Source organism: Diabrotica undecimpunctata, chromosome 4 (genome assembly GCF_040954645.1).
Source record: "Diabrotica undecimpunctata isolate CICGRU chromosome 4, icDiaUnde3, whole genome shotgun sequence".
Lineage (NCBI taxonomy): Eukaryota > Metazoa > Arthropoda > Insecta > Coleoptera > Chrysomelidae > Diabrotica > Diabrotica undecimpunctata.
This window is the reverse complement of record NC_092806.1, coordinates 51,991,385-52,005,626: the sequence shown is the minus strand read 5'-3', so window position 1 is coordinate 52,005,626 and position 14,242 is coordinate 51,991,385. Positions and strand designations below refer to the sequence as shown.

At 32.4% G+C, this 14,242-nt stretch overlaps 1 protein-coding gene across 3 annotated transcripts in view; it reads right to left on the bottom strand.

The window, feature by feature from the left end:
• LOC140439511 (uncharacterized) overlaps positions 1-14,242 on the bottom strand; it is a 283,057-nt gene that overhangs the window by 188,384 nt on the left and 80,431 nt on the right. The window contains exon 2 of one of the 3 annotated variants that reach the window (XM_072529477.1): positions 7,471-7,538. The exons of 1 other annotated variant lie outside the window; for it this stretch is intronic. The gene's annotated coding sequence lies outside the window, so the exon portion shown is untranslated. The remainder of the gene's footprint in view (positions 1-7,470; positions 7,539-14,242) is intronic. One more of the 3 variants, XM_072529476.1, reaches the window with a different exon arrangement.

Genomic DNA, 14,242 nt, shown 5'->3' with positions numbered 1-14,242 from the left:
CGTTAATTTTTTCACAAAAGACAAAATATATGGTTATAACAGCCAATTTACTAAGATGCAAATTAGAGCTGGTCAGATAATAGAACAAGTAATGGAGTTTAAATATCTATCTATGATCTGGCATCAAACTATCTAGCTACGGAAAGCTCAAAACAGAAGTGGCAAATCACGTGAATAGAGCAAACAGAGCCGTAGGTTGCCTGAATGAAAAAATATGGGGAAATAAATATATCGGGAAAGAGAAAGAAGAAATTGGTCATCAGACCAATAATGACATACGCGGCAGAAACACGGTGTGATACAGAGAGGATAAAAAGAATGTTAGAAATAGCAGAGACGAAAACTCTTAAAAAAATAGAAAAATCCAAAATAACTTACTGGAGGCACATTGAAAACAGACAGAATAAAGTTTACATAAAAAGAAAAAGAAGAAAAATAACTCAGTATTGTACTTTTTATAATTGCACCTAATCTAACCCAACCTAACAGCTGGGACGAAGCAATGACTATATTGTCATTTAAAAAAGGCAACAAGAGAAAATTAAAGAACCATAGACCCATAACCATACTCAACGTTTTGTATAAATTACTAACTAAAATTTTAACGACGAGGTTAACTTCATAATTATACAACTACTAGTCACAGGAGTAATTTGGATTTAGAAATGGATTTAGTACAAGTGATCACTTCCTAACTATGAAACTATTTCTCGAGAAAGCAAATGTAGAGCATTGGGCGATAATAAAAATGCCTTACAGAACGGAAAAATTAATATAAATATATAGACCTAATATCTAACATATACCACAAAACAACAACATCTGTCAGGCTTACAGAACAAACTGAACCAATTAAAATAAATCGGAGACACCATGCCAACAAAATTGAACAAATATTCTTATTACAGCGAAATTAAATTGTATCTGGATCAAATATATTAGTGAATAAATGAATTAATCTACAGTTTTATTAGACGCTTTTACAAAAGTGGATCTGTCAACTTATTCAGAGATCCTAGAACTTTTTATTAGTTTTGTACATATTAGAAAAACTCATACACAGATTTAAATGCTTACATACCAAATTTTGTTGACACCAAAACTATTGTGCATTTTAAAAACAATTTTTTTAAACATCAAAGTCAAAAAGTAATAGATTTTGAACATTTTTTTTAGAAATGTTGAAGGGTAATTTAAATTTACAGAGTGCATGCCTTTTTAATAGCGTAATTTTATTTTTGTCGGTAATCTTCCGTATTATTAAAACCAAAACTACCATGGTCCAAGTGTCGCCACGGGAGCTTGCAGTTTTTTGTATACTTTGGTAAGTAACATAATGCTGCATTCTGCATACTGAATAAAGCAATAAATTTCAGTTACTTTTTTAAGGCGACACATTGTTTTTTCCAATTTTAAATAAACGTTTATGAAAAAAGTATCCTATGAAATTTATGTATTTAATATCCCCAACTTACATATACAATCTGACGTTAAACATGCAAAAATCGCTTACGCGTAAGTATCAATTGCCTTATTAGCAATTCAAAAATTGTCTGGTGGGTAGATAATTTCTGGCACAGCAAAGATTTATGAGATATTGTGTGTGTGGTATTACAGAAGATATATTTAGTGCTCCAGCTGAAGATCAGTAATAATTTTTCTTGTGCATAGTAACATTTACCATAATTTTAATTGGTCATTCTGGTAAGAAGTGCAAATAATGTATTTGTGTATAAAGGCATCAGGCTATATTTATTTTTTATAAATTATTTTTATGAGATACATAACAAACTCTCGAAATAATTAACACCTACACTTATTATATTATCAAAGATATCTACAAAGTATTAAAAGAAAAACCTTTGTATTATCAAAATATTTACACACAGATAATTAATAGAAAGAAAAAAGTAATTTACGGACAAATTGACATATAATAGGTGTTAGTATTTTTGAGAGTACAGCAGTGGTCCAGTGGTCAGAGATTTGATCTCTAAAAACAAGACGAACAACACACACATACACAAACAGTGAATAAACCTGCCCCTAAGGAACATGTGTATACCATTATAAAGTGGGATCTACATGTCCGAAGATCAAACGGGTCACACTTCACTATTGAAGTGGTACCTATCTGACCCTCAGGCTTTTTCTCCACCCCTTCTCAGCGTGTGACTTACGTGAGGAGGCTTATGATCTGAATGTTACTTTGGGTTCCCTGGGTAATGGAACACCTTCTGTTTTTCTTGATTGTGGCTAAGCCACCTAACTGCAGGAGTAGCACACATACCGGTTTTTCTCCCTATTTATTTTACTGACTCTATTGAGGTTACTCTAACTTGACATCCAGACTTAAGTCCCTAAAAAAGAAAATGTGTGTGTTTCGAACAGAGAGCCACCAACCTGAGTTGATGACTCTCTGTCCGAAATATGTGTGAGCTCGGCCACTCAGCCGCCGATTTGGCCAAATTAATTTTGTTCTCTTCGCCGGCTGAGCATCCGAGAGAGGTCCGGCCACCGAGCCCATAATGTATGCCGCACATGACCTCGGTGCTCAGAGTTCCCGAATAGATCTACATTTGAACTGCATGAGGTTCGCCTAGTCCGCCATTGCGGTTGTTATAAAAGATCTGACCGGTCTTTTATACGTATATATATATATATATATATATATATATATATATATATATATATATATATATATATTTAATTTATTTGATTAATTCACTTTATATTCAAGCGATTCCGCGATGACTTAGACAGAAAGCATTTTTTGTTTTTTCTTTGGTTTTTGTTTTTTCTTTACCTAAACTAACTAATGCTACCCTAATTTAAAAGTGTGCGTGAGTTGAGGTGTGCATATTACGTACCCTCTCGCCAGAGGACTGCTGCGTGGCTATCTCATTCTAATTATTCATTTTGGTTTTCCCTACATCCTGCTATCTGTTGCTTAGATCTTCTATGTACCGTCCCTATGTTTTTATTGTAGTTCGTTAGCTCTCTTAACATTCTGCTTGGATGATTTTTTAGTCACAAGAAGAACAAGTTTTGGGTCCCCAAAAAAGATGCAAAAATGTTTGCCGTTCCTACCCTCATGCTTCCCCCTAAAACCTAGGGAGGGGGGTAATCGATTTACTAAGAATCAATAAACAATAGTATTATTTGCGTAGAATGACTCGTTCATTTTACATATAGTGGTAATCGAACCGAAGCAATGCTTGAACCGACCGGCTATTTTGAATGTCAGTTACGCGCGCGAAATAAGTTTAAAAAACATTGTCTCGACTCGACAATAAAATTTCGATATCTTTTGATCCGAATATACCATGGACAAAACTCAAAACGTGTTTGAAAGGTGAAGAGTACAGCTTGCATATGCAATTTTTGCATTTTGCGGTAAATAAAGTCATGTTCTATAAAGCTGTTAAATAAATATAGGTTGCGCGATTTTTGCCATTTTTTACGAACAAAATTTATCACTTCCACTGACCGGTCGCTGTTGAATTTTCATCGTTAGGGCCTAATTTCAAAAACATGATTTGGATCTTAAGTTTAGACATCAAATATGAGGCGTTTCAAATATGCCTAAAAACACTGCATTTAACTTTTCACATTTATGAAAGCTCGCATACTAATGAATATTGGTTTATATTTAGCAAAACACAATTGGTCTTTATGTGGTTCATCCTATTAATTTTCCAGTAATAATAGTGGAAAAATTATTTAGCTATGTTATTGAATTTTTGACAAATAACATTACAGAAAATCTTGCAGTCGCACAAGTGAAACAGGAATAGCATAACTTTCAAATCGTCAACGTTTCAAATTTCCCGCTCCTTCGTCGCTTAAACTTCAAATGTGCTCGTTATGCTATTCCATATATTGCATCACTTGTAACTATTGTATTATTTTTTGAATAAATAAATTTTTACACAGTTCTTTGTTATGTAATTTTGATTTTTTGCGTTTTTTACTATTTTTGAAGCGTAGTTTCTATACTGGCGTTGTATTACTTTTTTCTCTATAGTAAAATGCTGAGGCGAACGTCACGGAACTAGCGCCACAAGATGGCGTCGTCACGAACTACCGCCACAATATGACTTTGTCACTAACTACCGCCCCAAGATGACGTCGTCACGGTAGCGTCATAAAATAGCGGTTCTTGACATCGATTCACTACTGGAATAATTCGATTGTAGTCATCATATATTTATTCTAAGCAGGTTTAAATTAAAAACTATATAAAAAATAACTAACAAAATATAGACATTAAATGGCAAGTAAAAAATTTAAAGAATATCTGTCACTAAAAGATTAGATTCGTCGAATTACAACTATTGTCAAAATTTAATAAAAGTCATAGATACGATCCGATTAATAACAGCATTGAATTATCTCTGAATGTTTAAATTATTATAATTTTCCTACCTTTGATGATAACAACGAAATCTTCAGAAACAACTTGCCAAATTTGATAAGCCATATAGGATTTTCACAGATGGGTCAAAATCCATTTTGGGAGTTGGTTGTGCGGTATATATCCAAAACAATCAAGAACACATTATGTTTAAATTAATCCATCAATATTCCATTTATTCCGTAGGACTGTTTGCAATATATCAAGCTCTGCAATGGACTTATTGAGAAAAAATGTCTGATCAGCAAAAATAGTAATCCTGTCGGATTCGAAATCTGCGTTGTCTGCTTTAAATAATTCGCATAAGCATATATACAAAAACAGTATTATCGTCAAAATTGTAGAAAATCAAATAAAGTTACTTAAAAGAAATAATTCAGTCACTTTCATTTAGGTAAAGGGACATGCTGGTATCTCGGGTAACATTAAAGCAGATTATTTGACTAAAGAAGCGGCTTCAAAAGGATTAGAAATTAGTTGGCACAATAGAAGTGATTTATATCAATAAGAATTAAAAGAAAACTGGGCAATTGAATGGAACGTTTCTGTCGCAGAAGTAACAACCTATATACAAAAATTCACCCTGTTTTAGCTACTGCGCCTTTTGCTGCAAGAAGTCATACCAATGGAAGAGTATATTCAATGTTTGTTAGATGCCTTGTTAATCATGCTACTGTGAAAGAATATCTTCATAGATTTAATTTAAGTGAAACAGAACTCTGCGATTGTAATACATTGGATATTCGGGTGCATATATAATGATGCTGCTATTAAGTATCTATTGGAAAATCTGATTAAAGGACAAATACCTCTTCCTCCGTGTAAATCTTCTATTTGATGTATCTCTCGTCGTAATATTAGCTTTAACCAATTTTTTTGGGGATATTTAAAAAGGATTAAAAGAAAAATTTGGGATGGAATGTGTAATATGAATGTATAAAGCTAGCTTTGTTCCTTCTGTCTATCCTTCTTCTTCTTCTCCCTCCTCTACATAAGCAATTCTGATTGTTCATTGGCGGATTAATACCTCTATTGACGGTTGTCACTCCATCTTTTGCGCGGTCGTCCGATACTTCGTCTGCCGATTGGTGATTTATCTCTTGCTATTTTGACAATACGGGTCTCTTTCATTCTGCTTATGTGGTTATTTTATTCTTTTTTCTATTTTGTGTCCATTCGTTTATACACTGTATGTTACATTTTCTTTCTTTCTCTTTCGATCTCTCAGCGTTTTTCCTGTAATTCTTCTTAGTACTCTCGTCTCTGCCGTTTCCAGTAACCTTTGCGTTGTGGCTGTGCCGGCTGTTCTTGTTTCTGAAGCGTATGTCATTATTGGTTTTACACTTGCTTTATAAAGTCTTGACTTCATCTCAGTGTCAATGTGTCTGTTTCGCCATATAGTGTTATTAAGGCACCCTGCCAGTCTATTTGCTTTTTGTACTTGATCTCTCACTTCTTTGTCCAGGTCTCCATAGCTAGACTTTGTAATTTCCAGGTATATTATTTCCATTACTTGTTCAATACTGATGACATCAATTTCTATTTTACATCTATTTGGTTCTTTGCTGACTACTATTGTTTTAGTTTTCTGAGATGAGATTGTCATATTAAATTCTTTTGCTTTTATGTTAAATCTGTGGATCGGTCTTTGCAGACTATCTTCATCTTGGGCTATCAATATTGCGTCGTCTGCGTACTACAGAGTTTTTAGAATTCTTTGTTTCCCATTCTGTATCCTCTTCCTTTGTTGACGGTTTTGATGATTTCATCCATAATCAAATTAAAGAGCATGAGGCTCAATGAATCCACTTGTCTTATTCCGCTGACTATTTCTATAGGTTCTGTAAGTTGTCCATCCATTCCGATTTCCATTTTGTTGTTTTGGTAGACGTTATCGATAGTTTTTATAATATTTAGGGAAACTTCTCTATTATACAGATGATGGATTACATCTTTGAGTCTTACTCTGTCGAACGCTTCCTTCAGATCAATCAGAAATGCTGGTCTATTATACTCTAGTGATTTCTCAGTAATTTGCTTTATAACGAATATTGCATCTGTACACGATCTTTCACTATGAAAACCCTGTTGTTCATTTGATAAACTTATCCTCTGATTTATTAGCACTTGTAAAATTTTAGTTGTAAGTTTTAGCGTAGTATTTAACTAGTTTATACCTCTGTAGTTTTCTGGCTGTTTTTATACCGTTTTTTGAATAGTAGAATTAGTTCGCTCGTTCTCCATTCTTCCGGTATTTTATGTATTTTTATGTATATTTTCTGTCTATCCTTATGTTATATATTTACCTCATAGCCGTTGCCTGTCTTGTATTGTTATAATGTCGCTATGAAAGGCACCTTACACTGACACTTTTGCTGATATTTGCTTTCATAAAAATATACGATGTTTTAATTTTTTATAACAATAGAAAACATTTTTTTAATATACAGGTTTTTCTACCACTTTTAGCTTTGAAACCAAAATATCTACTTTCCGATTAATATCCATATAATATAATAATTATATATAATCGGAATATAATTCCGATTAATATTAGTAGTAAATTAATTCCAAAAAAATTTAATACTTTCTATGGAAAATAAATAAACTGATGATTTTTTTTGTGGGATATCTCATATCGCACTTCACTAATGGTGCCACTATTTCCTAGCACATTAAATAAGGGTTAAAACATCCCAACATTATTGAAAAATAGTACCTAAGTTTCCAGCAAACAGTGGCATTTTCACTTTTTCATTATTATACGACTGATTAAGGATTAATTTAAACAACTTTTCACTACTTATATGCCTATATTATATTGACAATTAGAAGCACCTCAAATAGAAATAGGTATTTTCATTTTGGTATATAGAAATTCATATTTATATAATTATATTATTACTATTATATTTATGCTTCTTTCGCAGCTTTTTGGCTTATATACACACTTTAAAGAAGTCAACTGAATAGAAAAGACCTTAGAATAATTCAATAAATATAACTAAGCTTATTATTCCAAAATTACTAAAGTTACTAATTTTGCTACTTACCAATTAAATTTATTGACTGTATCCAACTTCAAACTACAATGAATCTTTAGAGATCTGCAAAGAATAGACTTTATAAAAAGTTGCTTTTAGTAAATCTATACCTATTGTTATTAAATTATAAAATTATTATTAAAAATACATAAATTTACAAACATCGATGATGAAACTATAAATATTTTTAAGGTAGTGATAAAGGTGAATTCTGCAAATTTTTTGAGTTGATCAGTTGACTAATATGGAAGTTTTTGAAAGGAAGGATCGCAATAAATCGCCAAAATATAACATATATTATATATATATATATATATATATATATATATATATATATATATATATATATATATATATATCTATATATATATTGATATAAGGTTGAATGCTCGAATAAATGAACTTTGATCAAATAAAGGTAGATATCGACCACAGTTTTATTAATTTATTCTTGCCCAAGTACTTTCGCTCCCTAGACCATCTTCAGGGGCATTTCGTCAATTGCGGCCTATCCAACAAGAATAAAATGTTATAAACATAAAATTAAACATCACACTACAATACACAAGGACAAACACTTTAAAATTTTTTTAAAAATAGGCGAAGCTAAATGGCGAAATGTATGGAAACCGGAGACAGATTCTGTCTATATAATGTTAGTAAAATGAAATCAAATTATAAGAAATTGACGAGCTTTAGCAATAATGCAATGAGAAAATTTGAAGTAAATTTTAAACGTTTTCGATGATTCAGCAGTTATTTATGCAATTCCCGTTCTTACCCGCACCTACAACTGTTCTACATTATTTGGTCGAGTTTGATACGGTGTCAAATCTGGAGACTTTGGTGGACATTCGATAGATCCCTTCTACCTATCCACCTACCTGGGAAAACTTTATTTAAGTAATTTCGTACCTTAACGCCGTAGTGTGAGGAGATCCATCTTGGTGGAGCCGCAAATCATTTCTATTTGAAAGTAAATGATTTCGCTGTGGCATCAGATAATCCTGAAGAAATTTTAGATAACGAGGAACAGTTCAAGTTTTTCTCAAAAAAAAAATGGTACCATAATATAATTAGGTATTTAAAATTTCGGCCCAATCATTTACCTTCTCAAGATATTGTATCATATATTCTTTCATCCAATGTGGATTTTCACTTGCCCAGTAGCGATGTATCTAGCGGCTTAGATTTATTATTAGCAGAATTCGATTCTTCTATCAAAGTTATTTTCTAATAGCTCCTGGACCAGATAAACTTAATACTGATGTCACTTCTACTTTTTTAGCACTCTAACAACAGTTATATTGTTGGACATTATTATCTAGTGCGACATGCGTTGAACTGGTATGGAGATTTTCTTGAAACGCCAGTACAACGTCCAGTTTCTTGGCTTCGGGTATTGATTTTCTACCATTTATGGATAGATCTTAACCCGTTTTTCGAATTTTTTTGCAATTGATGGCCATTTGAAAATTAAAATTGACGTGTCTTAAGATTTTTTTAAAGTAGTCTGTTTCTAAAATAATGAATGATTTGCATCATACTGTAGATGGTAGCTTATACCTCCATAGAAAATATGCTTACATATATTTGATGTTCACCAAAATTATACTATTCGGACAATGACTTTTAACTTGTAGTACAATTTATACAAATCTCTGAATTTAAGAAGAAACACACTAAAAGCTACTTCCTATCTGTTAAAAATACTCCATAAGTCTGTAAACCAAACAACTTGCAATTAAAATTATTCGGTAACACCATTCCATGTAATTTTATTTCTCCGCATTTCCGGATTCCTTATAAAACATTTCTTGCTAATAATAATAAATAATGCAACAGCTGTGAAATGATATGAACATGTACTCGAACACGTTTTGTTGTGTTTTATAAATAAATTGTATACTGGAAACTTCATCGTAATTACAAGTAAATCTAAATATATTATTCTTACACTTCATGAGGGTGATTAGCTGTTGGTTAATAACGAACATTGATTATGCTCGTTATTAATAATATTATAAAAAGTAATGCCGAGAAAAGCTTTGAATATATAAATTTAAAACTAATAAGAAAACTTTTACTCACAATATGGTTATGCATAGAAAAGATGCACTTTTCGCCTTTAAAAGGTGATAATCTTCGTTCTTACATATGGATCAGAGCCATGGGCCTAACCAAAACAGATGAATCCTCTCTATTTTTGAAAGAAAATTAGGTACTACGCAAGATATTTGAAGCAGTCTGTAAGAACGGAATATGGAGGCGTAGAACTTTGAACTACAGAATATCTACAAGCATAAGTTTGGTGGAAAAGATATTGTTCAAATAAATCCATTCGAACATGTAAAATTTTTTGATCATTATTTTTAATTTAGTATTTAACTCCACTTTTGACAAAAATTCACCCACTCTGTAAACATATAAATGACAACATTGTCAACATACCCATAGCTTTTGGATAGCTTTTTGAACCGTTAGTGTTTAAGACATTCTTATATTACAGGTAAGAGCTCTTATATTTAGTATCCAGCAACCTATGTTATATACACTCTCTCATTTAGCACATTCTTCATGTTTGTCCTATTGTGTAGATACTAATTTTATCTAGATATTATCACTATAATCAAGCGAAACCGTCTGCAGTGAGTAGCCTGGGCCCCCAGAATCGAACATGATAAAAATATTTTAACAACGTAACCGGTGGGAATAAGAAGACAGGGTATTTTTTAACACAGGATGCTGAGAAGATCGCTGTTGCCAACTGGAAAATCCAAGCAAGGGATGGAGAAGAATGGCGCAGAAAGCTTGAGAAGGTTGAGACTCTCTAAGGGCTGTAACACCATGATAATGACGACAATGAACAAGAGAGGCAGTACGCAGCCATTCTGCACTGCATGCATGACTTATTTTTCCATGCATGCTAAATAATGTCTAATGTGTATATATTCTATTGTAAGTACGGCATAAACGAATTTTAAAAATATTTTTAGAACATAACTCATAAGTACATAGACTCTTATGACTGAGACTGATTGTGTTATTTTCGTTACAATATTTCGGATTCTGATTCTTCGGTAGATTAAACTAAAGAGCCTTACTATATTTTTAAGTGATTGTTCTTCTAGAATTAGTTTTAGAAGTTTGACTATTTTTTCCGATTGTCTAAAAAAAAAAAGAAAATGACACGATGTTATTTCCAACACTAGACTTCTCAACCGCAATAAAATACCATCGGAAAAGGCCTTCGTAAATGTAAAATATTTAGTGATATGAAGCGAATATACATCTTTAAAACAACTATTTAACTAGATTTACCTTAGCCAGAAGGTTACACGAACTTTTTTACTAGATTTACAGTTTTTCCAATATTCAGAAACTTACAAAAGACAATTAAGATTTAATTTTAATAGATATACTAGACAAGATAATAAAAAAACTGTCAAACGCAGGAACTATAAAGAATGCAGTACAAATAATAGGATATGCGGACGATTTAACCATAGTAGCAACAGATAAAAGGGCGTTAAAGAAAACCTTCTAAGAAATAGAAAACAAAGCCAAACTGAGAGGACTGGAAATAAATGAAAATAAAACAAAATACATGAACGTAAGCAAGAAAAAGAAGACACAAATGACAGAACTGACAATAGATGCACACAGATTTGGAGAGGTTAAAACATTCAAATATTTGGAACTACTAGTCAACAATAGAAATGAAAGTGTAGATATGAAAAGAAGAATTCAAGCGAGAAATATAGCATTTTATAGAAATAAAAAAATGTTTAGAGATAAGAAGATAATTCGAAACATAAAAATGAAAATCTACAAAACGACCATAAGACCAATACTATACTACAATATATGCCTCAGAAACATTTACATTAACAGCAAGAGAAGAAGAGCAATTGAAGGTTTTTGAGGGGAAGATTATCAAAAAAAAATAGTGGCACCAAAGAGGGAAAACGAAAAAGATGCAAGACAATTGATGAATTACGAAATAGAAGAATGGATGGGTCAAGGGAAAATAGTTAGAGCAATCAAAGCACAAAGAATTAGATGGTATGGGCAGATAATGAGAAGAGAAAAGAGCAATCCGTTAAGAGTTATAAAGGAATGGATACCACCAGGTAAAAGAACCAGAAACAGACCTAAACTGATATGGAGAAAAGTGCAAGGAGACTTAAAAAGTATGGAAATTGGAAATATAGAAAGGACAATTAAAGAGGGATAATGATGAAGAAAAGTAGTGAAAACAGCGAAGTCACACCAGAAACTGTAAAACCAAACGCAGAATGGGATGATCCCCGAAACAAAAAGGATCTTTAAGTGAAAACAGCTTCAACTTCTTCGAAAGCGTATAGCTTGTATATATACAGAGCACCGCTTATCCGTATTTGGTCCTTTTGGACTGATCCGAGCGAATTTGAAGTAAACTCTTAATGAAACAAAATCTTTCTGTCGTGTTAGCAATTATTTTAAAAATAATGTGCACCAAACGCTACAGCGACATCTATTAAAAACCAATAGAACTTCGTTCGAAATCCAGAAAACTGACAAATCTGTGCTTTCTATAATTTGTATTTTTCATTTACTCGTATTATATGCATATATCACGTTAGACAAAATTTTAACTAAATGAGAAGAGTGCTATGTATAAGGGATTTAAAATTGGAACTAAGAGTTAGGTTGGCAAGGTGCTATGTTTTTTCGACTTTGTTATATGGAATGGAATCTTGGATCTCCTTGAATGCGACATCAATGAAAAAACTGGAATTATTTGAGCTATGGGTGTACAGAAGAATTCTGAAAATATCGTGGACAGAACAAGTCATAAACAAAGAGGTTCTGAGATGGATGAATAAAGAAATAAAAATTTTAAATACAATTAAAATAAGTAAATTGGAATATCTCGGATATATTACACGTAAAGAGAAATACACCTTGCCCCAACTGATTATGCAGGGAAAGATCCAAGGAAAGAGAAGCACAGGGAGGCGTAGAATGTCATGGCTACGCAAGCTGACAGACTGGTACAGATGTACATAGTCCGAATAGCTATGATGATTGCCGACCTCCGCCGCGGAGATGGTACTTGAAGAAGAAGAAGACGTTAGAAATATGAATATGAGACCAGAAATCAATTCGCGATGGGCTTTGCCTAGATAAGTTAACGTGTTATGGAATGCAATTTTTAGATTTCTTATGTCATTTCATTTATCGTCTGTTTGCTTTGTAAATTGTAGAAAGCACAGATTTAGCAGTTTCCTGAATTGATTTCAAACGATGTTCCATTGGTATTTAGAAACTTATCTGGAAGCCCTCGTAGTGAACAGTTTCAGTCTACTGATTAAAAATAGTATTCCAAGAATGGTTAAATATGTTCAATATGTTGTAGCATAAACATGCACGAAAACCTAGAATCGTCGTAAACTAGTTAATTACATACTAAACATAATTTATAAGCTGTTAACATGACAGTAACCCCTTAATTATTACTTGCAAAGACGTCTTTTAATATTTTATTTTGACACATTTGTTGAGGAATTTGACCTATTTTCCGCATAATCGGTAAATTATAAACAGCTTGTCTAACCCTCGTTAGAGTTTAGAAAAAAAGAAGAAAAGTTACCGATTTTTTGTTGTCTTATTTGGGAAAGGAAGTACGTGAGTGGGAAAGGAAATTTTAATTTTGAAAGTTGAGGTAATTGGTATTCTGCATAAAAAATATTAAGGAGTACTACTAAACAAGCATTATAATGTTCCTTTACTTGATATAAAAATTAATTCATTAAAATAAATAGCTTAAAGTATTTGTTGTCTTGTTACCTTATATTAAAATTAATAGTAGTACTTATTATATTTTTGTAATATACAAAACATTATCAATCTAAATACTCAAAGCAAAGTGTATTATATTTCAACTCAATTTAACAAACTAAATTTGTCTTTTGGGTAACACGGTTCTCTGTGGGCATTTATCTTTGATTTATAGGCGTAAACTATTTAAATCTCATATGCATTTATACAATAAGTCCCCATGTAGGTATACCTATCAGTTGCTTACAAAAGATTCTTCTAAAAATCACTAAAAATATTCTTCTTATTAAGTCATGAAAACCATGCACCAGAACGAGGACAAATCCAGATAAGTACCATATATCTAGGATTATGATGCTAAATGGAGAAGAAGAAAAAACATTTTGGTTCAAAACTCAACCTATATTTGAATCTACATCAATAAATATGGGAATTAATGCGCAAAGCTGTTGGGATCAGCAGTTCACTGTCAATTCAAGAAACACAATTAAGAAGAGGTGTCATCCATAGCTGGGTTTCATCTCAGTAAATAGTCAATGTTTATTTAGAGGAGAAGATATTGCACATAGTGGTTCAAAACCAAGCAAAGAGATAAGAATAAACCGTTTATGATTATTTGCAGACAACAACATAGCCAGGGATTAATGACCGAAATGTGCGAGAAGAGGATGCCTTGGATAAAGAGGCTTGGGAAAGGATGGTGGGAATGCGGCACAACACACTCTCTTTCTCTCCAAGCCCGAAATAACTGACTTATAACGCTTTGGAAGGCTCCAAAGTGCTACGTGACTTTGCCGCATGGCAGACTAAAGAAGGTCAGTAGCCCTATTTATTTTATTAAAAGTTAAATGATGTCATTGCATAAAACAGAGTATTTTTAACGCACGTTCTAAACAATCATCATCATCATTCTCAGCGTATTCTACCAATTTTATAGTGCAGCCTCCCTTTCATATTG